General features: G+C 42.9%; 1 long non-coding RNA gene across 1 annotated transcript in view; it reads left to right on the top strand.

Moving 5' to 3' along the window:
- The first annotated feature begins 1,303 nt into the window (after positions 1 to 1,303).
- LOC132681288 (uncharacterized) overlaps positions 1,304 to 17,507 on the top strand; it is a 74,766-nt gene continuing 58,562 nt past the window's right edge. Inside the window, exon 1 of the long non-coding RNA XR_009610981.2 lies at positions 1,304 to 1,433. This is a non-coding gene — a long non-coding RNA (uncharacterized LOC132681288). The remainder of the gene's footprint in view (positions 1,434 to 17,507) is intronic.

Here is a 17,507-nt window from a genome sequence, read left to right as displayed (position 1 = left end):
TAGTTTCAACTCATAGTTCAATTCGTACTTGTTTAAAAATAAATCTCCTGGCTTCCACGATAGTGATTCAGGGGTTCTGAGGTGACGTCAAGAATCTCCATTTTTCCGGCGCCTGGGTGGCTCGGTTAAGCGTCCAACTTCGGCTCAGGTCATGATCTCACAGTTCGTGAGTTCAAGCCCCGTGTCAGGTTCTGTGCTGACAGCTTAGAGCCTGGAACCTGCTTCAGACTCGGCTCTTCTCGGCCCTTCTAGAACTGAACTGCTAGTGGATGCTCTGGGCTTATGAAGGCTTGGCAAACAATAAAGCCAGAAAAGCAGAGGTAAGATCTCATAGCCAGAAGCTCTAAGAGCAAAAATACCTCAGTCAGGAGATGGAAGAGGCTGCTAAATAAAATATTAGTGGTGACGTATTATTCTGTTGAAAATGGGCATGTAGTCAAAGACAAACTTGAAGGAGTGACACAGACCTGAAGGGATCATGCCAGAAATGTGAGATCCCAGAACAAGCTGAGGCTCGCAGAAAATGCTAAGGGGCAAAGCAAGGGCTTTTTGGAAGCTACACAGGGATCAAAAACAATGAAGAAATAAAGGCCAGGAGCAAATGATGTAATGTTGACAGATGACAGGGCAGCAGTGTTCATTTCCTGTTTTTCTTCCCTCCTCCATCAGGGAGAAGGATCTCTAAAGTGAAAATTTGCAGAATAAACATGACTGAGAGAAAACATCATCCAAAGATCGGAGAGGGGGTGGGAAGGAAGACCTAGGGGGCAGAGTGAGTGCAACTTTCAAGACCAGATGAGTCCTATCACAGGGTACCCCAAATTGGCATTAGAGTAATAAGCCTGTTATTGTTTATCTTTAAAGTATAAAGAGAAAGAGGTGCCGAATGACCGGAGGCAAGAAAATCTCCTGTTTGTTTCCTGAAGTTTGTTTCTAGAAACTGCAGATGTTAATCCCCTGCAAAATCTCAGGAGAGGTAACAAATCAGACAATTTGGCAAAACTCAGAAAAAAGAGTGGTGGTCACCAGGGGCCAGTACAGGCTCTGCGGAAATACATTCTGTACGTCAGATTCTATATCCTGAGCATCTGCTCAGGAAGCCACTTTTAAGGAAAAAGGACCCCACCCTTGGAAAGAGGCCTTTTCAGAAACCCAACCACTTAGATCGGCCTCTGGACCCAGGTGGTTTCTCATGTTCTCCCTCCCTCTTTTACATCATTTAGATTCACATCATTTCTTGTGTATTCCATGGAAGTTGCCATGGGGACAAGGTTCCATCTGGCTTCAGATCCTGGCTCTGAGATCTATTCTGTCTCCTTAGTTTGTACTGGGTGTTCAGCTCCCTGTCTCTCTAACTTCAGTTTCCTATATGACTCCACTTTTTCAAACAGCATGCCTCTGCCTATCCATGATGTCTCAGCCACCTTTCTCAGGTCAGTTCTTACCATAGTAACTTCCAGACTCCCACTCCATGCACCAACAAACTCCTAGCAAACTTCCTCTGGTGATTCTGTATCAAAGATTGAAACAGTGGCTCCCTGGTCCTATGCTAAGAAGAATGCATAGCTGCCCAGACGAATATGCACATGACTACTCTTTTATGGGCCGATATCTGGTAGATAATTCAAAAACTACTGCCATCCTAAGCCAATATTTTTAAATATTAATATTATAGATGAAGACACTGAAGCTTGGAATTTCAAATATACTGATCATATAGATCTTGGATGAGAATATATTGGAAGGGAAAACAGATTCAAAAATATAGATAGCTAAGAAGGTAACTTAGAGACAAATGTAAAGTCTAATCCTTAGGTTAAAAAAAAAATCAACTACACATACCTGGCTTTGGGGCCATTGACCGTGTTAACAGGAGTAAATGTGAAAATCACCTTAAAGCTTTTGTTAACTGTAGGCTCACTGTGGGTCACTGATGTGGTGTGCCTACCAGGAAGCTAATGTCTTTATCAGCTGTGTTAACAAAAATATAGACTCAGTATTAAAAGAAGTAATTATCCCGCCTGTTAAGGACTTGGGGAGAAATCCTAATGTCCCAATGATGACATAAACCTTAAGTAATTATGTCAGGGCAGTTATGTCATAGAATGAGCTGATGATTGCAAAAAATGCCATTCTAGGCTTTTCATCCTACAGGCTGCTGGAATCAATTGCAATAGAGAAATGGTAAAGAAATAATGTGTGTGGATTTAATTCTGAGTATATTTCTTTTGAGGGCGTCACTGGCAAAGAAACACATCCAGGCTAGTGCTCTGTTTGCAAGTCATATCCCAGGGTGGATATTCAGCCTGTGTGATACTCAGCCATTTAGCCCAGGGAAGTAAAGAATTGAGAGATGTGATAATGCATCAGATGTTTTGATGGGCTCTCATGCAGAAGGAGACTTAGTCTCATTCTCACGGGTAGATGTGGGACCCAAGGGCAGAAGCTGTCCGGCTCCAAACACAAACGCCTCTGACCTGTAGTTGCATCCCAAATGCCTTGTGAGCTGGTAAGAACTTGGGCCGAGGCCTTGGGCTGCTGGTGAGGGCGTTCCCTCCTTGTGTCTCCCCACTCCATGCTCTATGCTTTGGAGGGAAGAGGTACAGAAGCATATGGCGAATTACTGCAGGTATTTCCCTCGGGGTGCTATGTTTACAGCGGGAGTGCTTCTGTGATCAGAGCCCGAGGGCGTGGGGAAAGGAGATGGGTGTCTGCAGGCTAGAGTACCTACCGAAGGCAATGCCTAGCAAGGTCCATTTTTAGCCTGGACCCTTGGTGCCTGGCTGCCAGGAGCTGGGGGATGGGTAGTTGGCTCTTCTCAGGCTCCACGCAGAGGAAGAGCCTGCTAGGAAGCAGTGTGCCCGAGAATGCAAACAATTTCCTGGCAACAGCATCTCTCTCGCCCTGCCAATGTCTGATGAAAAAGGGATGTGGTGTGTGGGGAGAATAGGAGAAAGAAAGAGAGTCGGGTGGCAGAAGGGATGGAGAGACAAAGGAAGGAGGGAGGGGAAAAAAGGCCAAAGGCTGTGCTTTAGTCTGGCATTTCGCACCTGCTGGCATCCGAGTGCCACCAATTGCTGAGTCGATAAGAGTCTAATGGGAAGGAATATCCCAACAGAAGGATAAAAGTGGATTTGTTATACCATCCAAATCCCTCCTTGATCTCCCCAGCTGGTGATTTACCAGTAAGAGGACAGGGACCTCAAGGAAGGAGATGCCGACCACCAGGACCTCTGTAAAGATTTACTTCTGGGCCAATATAGTATTACCTTAACACAGAGGTTCTTAATGAGGGGGAAGTGAGGTGTGGGGAGCCAGGTTGTCCCCCTGGGATATTTGGCAATGTCTGGAGACATTGGTTAGTTGTCACATCATGAGGAAAGAGGTGTGCCTGGCATCCAATGGGCAGAGGCCAGGGATGCTGCTAAAATTTCCATAACGTACAGAACAGCCCCCATAACAAAAAATTGTCCAGCCCCAAATATCAGTGGTGCTGAGGTTGGGAAAACATGCCTTAAAGCGGTTTAACACTGGAGGCCTCCGTGCCTAGTGCCGAGGGCCACCCATTGGAACCCAAAGGTTTTCATAGCTTTCTGCCCTTATAGGTGAGGGGTTTGAGTCTCAGAGAGTAGAGAGGCTTGTCCAGGGCCTCTGGCCTTGGACTGAAATGAGCAAGAGCTTTGGAGTAAGACAGAATAGTTTTAAATCCCAGCTGAGGAAGCTAATATCCGTGCAACTTGGGCAAGTTGCTTCACCGCTTAGAGCCTTCATTTTTTCACTTATGAAATGGGCATCACATAACAACTCCCTTATAGCTTCATTTCAAGGAATATGTGAGATAACGCTTGTAAAGTACTTAACATAGCATGTGGCATATAATAAATGGCACCTCTAATTATGAGTTGCAGAGTTAGAGCTAAAATCTCGGCTCTCATGCCCAAGTTCTGTTCTCCTTTCATTGTTATCGCTTGGATGAGTCCCAACCAGGGCTAGTCCTCAGTTCTGAGAGGTCTGTAGTGGTTGTGAGCCCTGGTGCTTGGCCAAAGTGGGCCTGGATTCAAAGCTGAGCTCTGCCACTTTCAAGCTGATAAATTACTTCATCTCCCTCTAAGCCAGCTCAGTTTCCAAATCTATAAAATGGGACAATGCTAACACCCGCTTGTTAGGCTTGTTGTGAGATTCTACCCCCAGAGAGTAGAATATCGTAAGGAGTCATCATATATTAGTTGTAGCTAATTTTTCTGACAGGTTGTATTTCCCCCAAATGGCTGCCACCCTGTCTCTCATTCACCGTGCTCTTCCCCCAGTGCCATAGTAACTCCCCTTCCACAAGAGGCGGGTCTGTCTTTTCATGAATGTGGGTGGACACATGGCTCTGGAGGGGAGTGATACCTTGTGACTTGTCAGGCAAGGCCATAGGAAAGTGATACAGCTTCTGCTTGCTTCTCTTGGGATGCTCACACTGGAAACTCAGCTGCCATGCTGCCAGGAAGCCCAGGTGACACCATGGAAAGGGCTGTTTGAGGACGACCTGACAGACCTAGTGAACTTTGTCAGACATATGAATGAGTCGTTGTATGAGTGGAACCTCCAGTTCTAGTGAAGCTTCCCAGTTGACACTGAATGGAGAGAAATGAGCCGGCTTCACTGAACCCTGCCCCAATTACAGATTCATGAGCAAAATAAATGATTGTCATCATTTTAAACCACCAAATTTGGGGACAGCTTTTTTTTTAATTAAAAAAATTTTTTATAAACTTATTTATTTATCTTGAGACAGACAGAGACAGCGCGAGTTGGGGAGGGGCAGAGAGAGAGGGAGACAGAGAATCCCAAGCAGGCCCTGCTCTACCAGTGCAGAGCCAGATGTGGGGCTCAAACTCATGAAACTGAGAGATCACAACCTGAGCCCAAACCAAGAGTTGAACGCTTCACTGACTGAACCACCCAGGCACCTGGAGGAAAGCTTCTTATTCGGCAATAGTAACTGGAACAGTGTTATTGTTATTAATCTCCAAAAAAGAAATTTTCCTTCTGCCCATCTCACCTTCTCAGCCTCAGCGTCAACGCTGGGGAGAAAGCTAGATGTAGCAGGAAATGTTGCTGCTTCTTCCCAAGTCGGTGATTCTTCAGGGCATCTGGAGAAGATGATCACGTGCCACCACCCATTGTGACCATGATAGATGAACCTGCGGGTTTATCTGGGGACACAATTTGACAAATCTCTTTTGGGAACAGATGAATTCCAGGGCCTGAGCGTCATCATATAGCTTGAAGACAAGGGTTCCCAAGAGCGTCTGATCATTTTGTTTTTTCCTTCTGTCTGCCTTGGTTTCTGCCATGAGTGTGGGAGTCAGGAGTGACCTTTCCCCCCATTTGAGTCTCTTCAGTCCTCCCTGCCTCAGTTATGGTTTTGAAGGATGTGAGGTGAAGACAGAAGACAGTGTCTGATGATGAACTGAGGAAGATCTATGTCCTTTTTAGGAAAGCAAACCAATTTATGATACCAACTATGGTGTGTACGTGTGTGTGTGAGATGCAAGGGCGGGAGGGAGTGCTTTTGACATTAGAAGTTCAAGAACTTGCCTGCCATTTTTCCTGAGCACAGGAGTTGTTGGGAATTCCCTCTTTTACCCCAGTGGAAAGTTCCCCAGCATGACCATTCAGAGCCTCGGGACTACTAGACCCATCAAGATACCTTCTTGAGGGGTGAGGGCCAGGTGAGAACTCTCTGCTTCGTTCAGTAAGACAAACTAGGCCTTTTTGTGTTTTGCCAGAAGGATGGAATAATAATGAGCTGTCTGCTCCCCCCAGAGGAACTGCACTGATGCACTGGTAGAAATGACCCCAGCTTTCTTGGGTCAGGTCTCCAAACCTGGGATCCCAGGTTGGGAGAAGAGCAGACAGTTATTTGTCAGTTTCTGGAAAATTGACATTGTGTTAGAAACACAACTTCCTCGTGCATCAAGTGGGAGAAGTTTACAGTTCTGAAAGCCTCCCGTGCCTTGTTCTCTGTCTCCTTCCTTGAAGGACCCTCAGAAGAGCTCTGGGTTCCACTCTAAGATGTGCTCAAAAGAAATCAGTGGCAAGTGGACTTGAGACCTCATTAGTATTTTCCATTAACCCTGGCATTGGAGCCCTACTTTGGAAGTGGTTAGGACAAAATGTTAACAGTGTGGCTGAAGGGTGCTGTTATTTTCAACAGAAAGCAACTGTGGGCTTCTCCGTGCCTTTCTAGGCATGGTTGGTAATGAAGACTCAGCCTCACACCTTTACCTCTACAAAGTGGTATTTGAGCAATTTGTAATCAAGAGGCACTTTAAGGGGAGCTTATTCCTTGTCTCCCTTTCTTGGTTCTTCCTGTGTAAAAACTTTGGCATGTTTCCTAATGATATCAACTCACTGGGGAGTGATTTCTAGCATGTTGCTGGCTGTCACACATGGGGTTATAAAAGTCAAGACTCTAGCCTATACAAGGCTGTTTACTGAAAGTGGTACGGTCTGATATTTTAAAAGGTGGCTGAATGGTTTGTGAGCTGAATGGAGCGGTGAGGCGGGAAAGAGTGCCCTCTCTATTGTGTCTTGGGGGGAGGAAGATGTGCTAAGGAAGGCCACTTCAGGGAGACTGGACCATGAATCACACCAACATGAGTGGGCTTGTTGGCAGAGAAAGTACTCAGTGTTCAGTGGTGTTCAGTGGCTTTCCTAGGGGAGGAAGTAGTCTGCCCCTCCTTGCTGGGTCATGATGATCTCATTTTTTTTTTTTTTTTTTTTTTTTGGCTCTTCATAGTTGGCTGTGAAAATAGCCTTTCACCTCCAAAGAATCATCTAAACCAGACAAGCAGTACAGAGAGCAGTGTGAGTCAGCTGCCTCCTTTCGGACTTCCCGGGGAGTTTGAGGGACAAATTTGTGAGGCCTCACCAGCAAGCTGTCAGTCCCGGACTGCTTCCTAGTCAGCCTGAGCCTGAGCCGTGAAGGGGTTTGCTGATGCTTGGCAAAGTGCCCTTCTTGGATGGGGCCCCCCTTCACTGGTGGTCACAAGGGGCTGGATTTTACCTGGGAGTGAGGTTAGACTCCATTATCACTGGAGGCTCCTTATCTGGCCCCAGCCAGAGGTCTTGGGGTGAAGCCAGGCTGCCCTTACCATGTGACTGGGGACAGCAGTGACTCAGCTGGGAGGGAAGAAGGAGCTGGTGTCATCAGCTGTTGTTAGGAAAGAACAAAGGAGCCTGGAGGGAAACTGCCCAGTCCTGAGAGGATGGGAGGCAGGAGGCAGGTTGCCTAGAAACAGTAGCGGCACCTCTCTTCACACACCTTTCAGGCTGCTGGGGCCTCTGGTTAGCTCCCTCTTCTCGTTTTTTTTTTTTTTCCCCCTTCAGAGCTGCCCTCCATATGCCTTTTCATCAGATCTCACCTGGCTAAAATTGCTCCTGGGGTTGTGTGTTGTGGGTAAGGGACAGCCAGAGCACATTCTTTTCTGCATCATGCAAAGGCTTAGAGAGTTCAGCTCTGGGTTGATTTTCTGGAGGGGAGGACAGGCATGGTTCAGAAGTCACATGCTACAGCCAGATCTGGGTTCAAATTCAGACCCAGGACCTATTAGATGTGTAATCTTGGGCAAGTTTATTAATTCCTCAATGTTTTAGTTTCCCCATCTATGAAACAGGGAGAATAATGGTGTCTATCTCAATTGAGGCAAGATGAGGATTTAGTGTGGATAGATAAATGGGTAGGAGGCAGATAGACACACAGCAAACTTAGAATAGGGCCTCATCCATAGACAGACTGCATATTTGTCAGTTATTAATTGTCTTGGAGGATAGCCAGACGTAAAAACTTACTCTCAGGTAGCTTTGGAAGGAACTCTGGCCGGACCTCCAGTTTCTCAGTGGTGTGTCTGATGTTTGGAGATCTGGTTCCAGGCCTGGTTCTAACAGTGGCTTGCTGTGGGATCTTGAACAAGTAGTAGCTTTCCTTGTCTGCCCTCAGTCTCTGCATCTGCAAGATCAGAGGACAGGACCAGAAGGGCCTGAATTTACTCAGATTCTTCCTTGCCTTAGAACATAGGGACGTGGATTGAGTCATGAATCGCCTCTGTCACACAATTATGGAGGACGTTACAAACTGTGGCAGTGAGAGGAGCTTCTGGTTGAGCCCCAGAATGATGGTTTGGGGGAACTGTGGGGACAGTCACTCCCCAAAGCCTCAGATGAGGGGACTGTCTAGTCAGACCTGGTAAGGGGTCAGGCAGCCCTGCTCACAGCTAGATCTCCTTTACTACATATGTTCCTTTACCCTTCCTCCTTTATGATATATATAGATCATAAATGTTACATCTGCATATATTAAGACCCCCCTAATCCCCAATGATGTTATAATTTTGGGTTTTAATAGTCATACGTATTTGGAAAACCTAAGAGGAGAAAAGTCTTTTATTATGTTTATTTAAGCAGTTTACCATTTCTGTTGCTCTTTCTTCCTCTCTGAAGTTCTGATTTTCCCTCTGGGATCATTTTCTTCTATCCGAAGAACTTCCTTTAACATTTATTTTAGAGCAGGTCCGTTGGCAATGAAAGCTCTTAGTTTTGCTTTATCTGAGAATGTCTTTATTTAATTTCTGAAGGATATATTCATGGGTTATAGAATTCTGAGTTGACAGTTCTTTTGTTTCTGGTCTGTATAGTTGCTGTCAGAAATCTGCAATCAAATTTTTATTCTCCTACTTGTAGCGTGCCTTTTTCTCTGGCTGCTTTCAAGATTTCTTTATATCCTTTGGTTTTTACAGTTTGATTATGATGGTTTTATTTGAATTTATCCTGTTTGATGTTCCCTGAGCTTCTTGCATCTGTAAATTTATGTCTTTCACCAAATCTGGGAAATTTGTTGTCATTACTTCTTCAAAAAGTTTCTTCCATACCAATATCTTTTTCTTCTCAGGGACTCCAATCACATGTACATAAAGACCTTTTTAGATTGTCCCATAGGACCTCGGGCTCTGTTTATTTTTCAACCTATTTTCTGTCCTTTTTGCTTTATTTTTGTCTTTTCTAACTTTTATTTTATCTGAAAGGTGACATACAATGTTCCATTAGTTTCAGGGTGCTACCTAGTTATTCAGTCTCTATGTTATACAATGCTCACCACAAGTGTATTTACCACCTGTCATGATACATTGCTATTAAAACATCATTCACTGTGTTCCCTATGCTGTGCCTTTTATTCCCATGACTTACTCATTTCATAACTGCAAGCCTGTATCACCCAGTATGCATCATCCATTTTGTCCATGGTTCTACCTCCCTTCTTGGCAACCATCAGTCTGTTCTCTGTATTTACAAGACTCATTCTGCTTTTTGTTTGTTTATTCACTGGTTTTGCTTTTTAAATTACACATAGAAGTGAAATCATATGGTATTTATCTTTCTCAGTCTGACTTATTTCACTTAGCATAATACCCTCTAGGTCCATTCATGTTATAGCAAATACCATGACCGCTTTTTAGTGGTTGCATAATATTCCATCTTATATCCACATCTTCTTTATCCACTTGTCTATTGACAGACACGTAGGTTGCTTCCATACCTTGGCTGTTGTAAATAATGTTGCAATAAACATAAAGGTGCATATATCTTTTCACATTAGTGTTTTTGATTTCTTTGAGTTACTACCCACTAGTAGAATTATTGGCTCATATGATATTTCCATTTTTAATTTTTTGAAGGACCTCCATTCTGTTTTCCAAGTGACTGTACCAATTTACACTCTCACCAGTTTTATTTTTTCTCCATAGCCTTACCAACACTTGTTATTTCTTGCCTTTTTGATTTTAGCCATTCTGACAGGTATAAGGTGATATCCCATTGTGGTTTTGATTTGCATTTCCCTGATGATGTTGAGCATGTTTTCATAAGCCTCTTGCCATATATCTGTCATGGAAACATGTCTATTCAGGTCCTTTGGCCATTTTTTAATTGGATTGTTTGTGTTTTGTGTCTTTTTGGTTTTTTTGTTTCTTATTTTTGGTGTTGAGTTATGTAAGTTCTTATGCATCTTTTCCAACCACGATGGTATTAAGCTAGAAATCAGTCACAAGAAAATAATGGAAAAACCCCATAAACATGTGGAGGTTAAACAAAATGATGCTAAACAGCCAAAAGGTCAAGAATGCAGTCAAAAAAAGAAATCAAGCGTTGCTTGGATGGCTCAGTCAGTTAAACATCTGAATCTTGATCTTGACTCAGGTCATGATCTTACATTTCATAGGATCAAACCCCATGTTAGCCTCCATACTGAGTGTGGAGCTACTTGGGATTCTCTGTCTCCCCCTATGCCCACTCCCCCTACTTGTGCTCACTCTCTTGCTTTCAAAATAAATATTTAAAAAAGAAAGAAAGAAATGAGAAAATACATGGAGACAAGTGAAAATGAAAACACAATGGTCCAAAATCTTTGGAATGCAGTGAAAGCTGTTCTAAGAGAAAAATATATAGCAATACAGGTATATTTAAAGAAACAAGAAAAAACTCAAATAAATAACCTAACTTTACACCTACATGAACTAGAAAAAAGAATAAAGTACAAGGTGAGTAGAAGGAAGGAAATAATACAGATCACAGCAGAGATAAATGACATAGAGGCTAAAATAATGGTAGAAAAGTCAGTGAAACCAAGAGCTGATTCTTTGAAAGGATAAACAAAATTTAGTTAGGTGCATCAAGGGAAAAAGAAGGAGGACCCACATAAATAAAATAAGAAATGAAAGAGGAGCAGTAGCAACTGACAACACAGGAATACAAATGATTATAAGAGAATACAATGAAAATTTATATGCTAACAAATTGGACAACCTAGAAGAAATGGATAGATGCCTAAAAACATAAAATCTTCCAAAACCAAATTAGGAAGAAATAGAAAATCTGAACAGACCAATTACTAGTAACAAAATTGAATCAGTAATAAAAAAATACCAAAAAGTAAAAGTTCAGTACCAGATAGATTCACAGGTGAATTCTATCAAACATTTAAAGAAGAACTAATACCTATTCTTCTCAAACTACACCAAGATATAGAAGAGGAAGGAAAGCTGTCAGATACATTCTATGAGGCCAGAATTACCCTGATCCCCAAACCAGACAAAGACACCAAAAAAAAAAAAAAAAAAAAAAAAAAAAAAAAAAAAAGGACAGAAGACTACAGGCCAGTATCCTTGAGGAACATAAATCCTGAACAAAATATTAGCAAATTGCATTCAACAATACACTGAAAGGATAATTCACCAAGGTTAAGTAGGATTTATTTCAGAGTTGAAAGGATAGTTCAGTATTCACACATCAATCAACATGATACACCATATCAACAAAACAAAGGATAAAAATCACATGATCATTTCAATAGATGCAGTAAAAGCATTTGACAAAATTCAATATCTGTTCATGATAAAGTTCTCAACAAAGTAGGTTTAGAAGGAACACACCTCATCATAATAAAGGCCAAATATAAAAAACCCACAGCTTCTATCATCTCAATGGTTAAAAAGAGTTTTTCCTTTAAGATCAGGAACAAGACAAAGATGTCTACTCTCACCACTTTTATTCAACATAGTTATGGAAGTCATAGCCACAGCAATTAGATAAGAAAACAAATGAGGCATCCATATTGGTAAAAAAAGAAGTTAAACTGTCACTATTTGCAGATGACCTGATACTATACATAGAAAACTCTAAAGACTCCATCTAAAAACTACTAGAAGTAATAGATGAATTCAGTAAAGCTGCAGGATTCAAAATTAATACCCAGAAATAGGTAGCATTTTTGTTACTTATATCATAGAATTTTGGTTGATGTACCCTCACGTTAAGGAATGTTTTTTCTGTTTTTTTTTCTACTTTTTTTTTGAAGACCACCTCCAATTATTTGAGTCTCTGTAGTGAACTTTTTATTTTGGATAATGTATTTATCATTCTCAAATCCCATGTAGTTCTCTTGTTTGGTTTCTGTTTCTTTGTTGTGAACTTTTCATTCATTCAAGAGTGTTCACTTTTACCTCAGTGATAATAATAGATGCTTTAAGGTCTTTATTTGCTAATTCCAATATCTAGGTCATCTTGGAGTTGGAATGTGTTGATTGTTTCTTTCCTCTGAGAATTGGTCAGATTTTCCTGGTTCTTGATGTGCTGGGTAATTTTAGATGATACCCAGCACAGTTTGTATATTTAGTAGTGAGACTCTGGGTCATGTTAAAATCCTCCAAAGAATGTGGAGCCTTTTGTTTTAGCAGACAATAATGCCAGTTAGGTTTAGACTACAAGTTCTGTCTCATCTTCTGAGAGTGGTGGTTCCATTGCCCATACAGTTTTCAAAGGCTTCGCTCTGCTTTTGTGGGCTGCCCCTTGCCTATGCCACTCGGGGTAGTCTGGGACTTGAGCAGTGATATATATGGTTCAATTCTCAAAGACTTTTCTATGCTTCTTGGGATGTGTTCCATACATGCACACTTGGCTGTGAGCTCAGGATTTGTGTTGGCTCACACATAGAAATGTATATCCTGGCGCACCTGAGTGGCTCAATTGATTAAGTGTCTGACTTTGGCTCAGGTCATGATCTCACAGTTCCGTGAGTTTGAACCTCATATCAGGTTCTCTGCTGTCAGTGTGGAGCCTGCTTGGCATCATCTGTCTCCCTCGCTTTGCCCCTCTCCTGTTCACGTGTGGGTGTGCTCGCTCTCTCTTGTGCACGCACGCACACTCTCTAAATTAAACATTAAAAACAAAAAAATGTATATCCTTACCTAGCTTCTGTTTATGTTAACATTTTACATAACCATGGCACATTAATCAAGACTAAGAAATTGGCATTGATAAAATACTACTAACTAAAGTGCACACTTTATTCTAATTTCCCAGTTTTTCCATTAATGTCTTTTTTTCTGCTTCAAGATCCAGGGTACCACATTACATTTAGTCATCATGTCATCTTAGTCTCCCCCAAACTTTAATAGTTCCTCAATCTTTCTTTGGCTTTCACGACTTTAATACTTTTGAAGAGTAGTGGTCAGAAATTTTATAAAATATCCCTCAATTTAGGTTTATCTGGTGTATTTTCATTAGTAGGCTGAGGTTATGGACTTTCAGAAAAATATCACAGACAGGAAGTACTCTTCTCATCCTGCAATATCAGTGGGTACACGACATCAACATGATTTATCACTTGATCATTTTTTTAAGGAGATATTTGCCAGGTTTCTCCATAGTAATGTCACTATATTTCTGCTTACATGTATAATTCATTAGAACTGAGTCTCTACTTCTAGCCCATACCAAAGGGGATTAAGCACCCTTTCTGGAGGTCAGGTATCAAAGTATTTGTGATCATATGTTAAAAAACTATCATAATAATTAGAAAATTTGGGGATAAATATGTTGAAAGTATGTTTCCCCTTAAATTTCTTCCACTAGGTGTGCCTGGGTGGCTCAGTTGATTGGGCTTCCAATTTCAGCTCAGGTCATAATCTCACCTCCCATGGGTTCGAGCCCCACGTCGGGCTCTGTGCTGACAGCTCAGAGCCTGGAGCCTGCTTTGGATTCTGAGTCTCCCTCTCTCTCTGACCCTTCCCTGCACACACCCTGTCTCTCTCTCAAAAATAAATAAACATTAAAAAAAAATAAATTTGTTACACTAATTTTAGTGTTTATCAATGGATCCTGCTTAGACACCAGTATCTGGGCCCTGGGTATGCTTGTGACTACTGAGATGTCACACTTTATCGGCTCTCCCAGCAGACGGAGCTAGGAAACACATAGATGTATACTAACCAATGTATCCTTATAGCATTTGGTTCAGATCTCTCCTAAAATAAATCTCCTGTGAGGTGCCATCATCTACCTTGCTTTATAGTTGTTTGTGTACACAGCTTACATTCTCTACCACCTCATAAACTTTTACAGAGCAGAGTTCATGCCTGAGGCATTTATATATCCACTCTGGTGCCTAGCACATAATTGGAACCTGCCGTGTGTTCATTGTTTGCGTAAATGAGTTGTTGTGATCACAGCCTTTATGCTAATCTTTTTTAAAAATTTTTTATCGTTTGTTTATTTTTCTTTGCGAGGGCATGATTGGGGGAGGGGCAGAGAGAGAGAGGGAGACACAGAATCTGAAGCAGGTTCCAGGCTCTAAGCTGTCAGCACAGAGCCCGATGTGGGGCTCGAACTCACAGACTGTGAGATCATGACCTGAGCTGAAGTCAGACACTTAACTGACTGGACCACCAGGTGCCCCTTATCTTTTTTTTTTTTCTTTTTTAATGGCAGGAGCCACAGATATTGATTTGAGTGTTGTTATTTAGGGGCGCCTGGGTGGCTCAGTCGGTTAAGCGTCTGACTTCAGCTCAGGTCACCATCTCACGGTCTGTGAGTTCAAGCCCCGCGTCGGGCTCTGGGCTGATGGCTCAGAGCCTGGAGCCTGCTTCCAATTCTGTGTCTCCCTCTCTCTCTGCCCTTCCCCTGTTCATGCTCTGTCTCTCTCTGTCCCAAAAATAAATAAAAAACGTTAAAAAAATTAATAAAAAATAAAAAAATAAAGTTATTAAAATAGGCGTGCTTGGATGGCTCGGTCGGTTAAGCATCCGGCTCTTGGTTTCCGCCCAGGTCATGATCTCATGGTCTGTGAGACTGAGCCCTGCATAGGGTTCCATATTGACCACACGGAGCTAGCTTGGGATTCTCTCTCTTCCTCTCCCCGACCTGTTCGCCACCCCTCCCCACCTTGGGCATGCTTCTCTCTCTCTCTCCCTCAAAATAACTAAACTTAAAAAATCATAAGATTATTAGAATAAAGTTTTGCTACTTGTGGGGAGATGCACTCATGTAGAACAACTCGGTCCTTTGCCATGCTGGAAGCAGGAAAGGTTCCTACACTGTTACTGAGACAGCTGCTGTTCAGAGAACTCTGATTGGTTGCCTGGCAGGGGACAAGCTGTGCTCTTGTTTGGGGCTCCCATATTTAGCTCTCCCACAGATGCCTGAGGCTAGTGCTTTATCTGCCCTGCCCCCAACAGGCCTGGTCCCACTGCCTCACTCCCGCTTATCCATTCGCTGTCAAACACATCCGAACAAACGTTTTGTGCTTTCACCAGTCCACTCCTTCAGTGCTTGCGGAACCCAGGGACTGTGGTCGTAGTTTTACAACTCGGGAAGCCTGTCCACCTGTCGGCTTGTTTCCTTATTTGCAAGCCTGTTTTGAGCTTCTGGGTATCTCTAAGGCCTTCTGGGTAGGAATCTAGACCGTCTCTGTTTCTGCTTGTTTCTGATTGTTCTCCCAGACACTGACACCTCCTCTTGCCCTCTCCTTAACCTGCTTTGATATTAGGAGGGCAGGCTGTCAATAAGCAAATGCTCAGCCAGCACCCTGGGGTAGTTGGATGGGGTGCGGGGTGGGGGGTGCTTGGCTTGCTGGGGAAGTGTGCAGCCGGGGCTGCCAGCGCCCAGACAGTGGCTTTATCCTCTTGCAGGACTGTCTCCCGCCAGAGCCTGCAGCCCAGAGTCGACTATTATTGTTTGATCTGCCTGAACCTGGCTCAGCAGCTTACAGGGAACCAGGCAGGCAGAGGGGCTCCTTGCGGGTAGGCAGCTCAGATTCACACGGGTTGCTGTGAACTGCGACCTGGTATTTACTTTGGCTGTTGGCTATAGGGATGCCTGTGAGAAGCTAAAGCAAATTTTCCAAGGAGGCAGAGGGGGAGCTGAGAGTAAGAATGGGCCTAGGGAGACAGGGGTCAGGCGGGACTAGGAGACGGGAGGAGGCATGAGTATCTTCCCAGGACCTTGCAGCCAGCAGGAGATGAGAGTCCTGCCCAGAGGATCAGCAATGACGTGGCATCTTTGTTCTCATGTCTGTGCACACGCTCCTGTTTCTCTGTCTCAGAAGTCTGTAATGCAGAGTGATAGAAAGCAGCGCCCTATTCATACCCTGAAAGTCACTGATGGAAACAGGAGGGACTGCATCAACTCTTACCTGCCCCTCTGAGCCGCATAGCTGAACTATCCCTGGACCTTGTGGAACCACTGGCCCTCTCCATGCCCACCCCAGGGGCTGTTTCCCAGGCAGTCTCTCAGGAGCTCTGCAAAGGACTGGTCTGCATTTGCTTCTCGCACACTCCAGGCCTCCTTGTCCCTCAGGCCCTGCCCATCTGTTTTGTCTGAGCTGATGAGAGGCCAGCATACAGAGCAAGCCTGCCCCAGGGACAGGGGCAGTGTTGTGTGTCTGAGTCCTTAACTCACTTTAATGGCTCCAGACCAGCTTCCTTCTCTCCTCAGTTAGGAGGTCATTCCATAGTGTTCATTTCCTTTGTATTATTTTCTCCCTGGGTCTGGTTCACAGGCCCTTGTCCTGAGAACACAGACAGGGAGTGTCAGACTTTCACTCAGATTTACCAAACTCCTTCACACTGGCAGGAGATGATTTCCAAAGACAAATTAACTTTAGAAGTTTCCAAGATACAGGAGACCCCGGGAACCACTGGGAAAATGTCTGATGGCCCTGGTGGTAGCCAGGGTGATCCTAAATTAAGGGGAAAGAGAACCTAGCAATACCTCAGAGAGCATCTCTTTGTGAACCTTCTAGAACAAATGTATTCTAACAAATGCCAAACTGTAAAAATACCACAGACAGTATTTTTAGGTGGATAGACACATATCTCTATTTTTCTTGAATAGCAGCCATTGAACCTAATTTATTTATTCTTTTTTGGGAGGCTAAGTATCACAGGCTGCTAATACCATGATTTATTTTGAGATGTGTGGTGCTGTTCATCCCTCCCCTGAATGATCATAGCCTACTGAGCCTCTGGAGTTCTTGTATTTTTTTTCCTACTTTTTCCCTTCTGTCTTACTTACTGCTAGGCTTTATGTCATAAAAATGAGTAGATAACAATTATAAGGAATGCACACATACACAACTATTAGAATTAATTAAAAAGTTCAGCAAAGTCAGGAGACAAAAATCAATTGTATTTGTATACATTAGCAATGAGCAGTAGAAAAAAATAATTCCATTCACAATATCATTAAAAAGAATGAAATGCTTAGGAAGAAATTTAACAGAAGAAGGGCAAGATTGTACCCTGAAAATTACAAAGCACTTCTGAGGGAAATCAGAGGTCCAAATAAATGGAAATACATTTCATGTTTATGCTTTGGAAGACTCAATATTGTTAAAATGTCAGTTTTCTCCAAGTTGACCTACCATTCTTATAAAAATTCCAGCCTTTTTTCTTTCAATACAGAAAGTGGCAGGCTATTCCTAAAATTTATATGGAAAGCAAAAACCTAGAAAACCAATTTTGTGAAGAAAAAAAAAGAGAAAAGTTGGAGGACTTCCACGTCCCAATTTCAAAACTTACTATAAAGTGACAATTATTAAGACTATGTGATACTGGCGTATGGATAGGCATATAGATCAACAGAGTAGAACTGAGAGTCTATTAATAAACCTTTATACTTAAAGTCAG

This window comes from Panthera onca, chromosome A1 (assembly GCF_046562875.1).
Source record: "Panthera onca isolate mPanOnc1 chromosome A1, mPanOnc1 haplotype 2, whole genome shotgun sequence".
Taxonomy (NCBI): domain Eukaryota; kingdom Metazoa; phylum Chordata; class Mammalia; order Carnivora; family Felidae; genus Panthera; species Panthera onca.
Note: the sequence above shows the minus strand (reverse complement) of the source record. Positions and strands in the feature narration are given on the sequence as shown.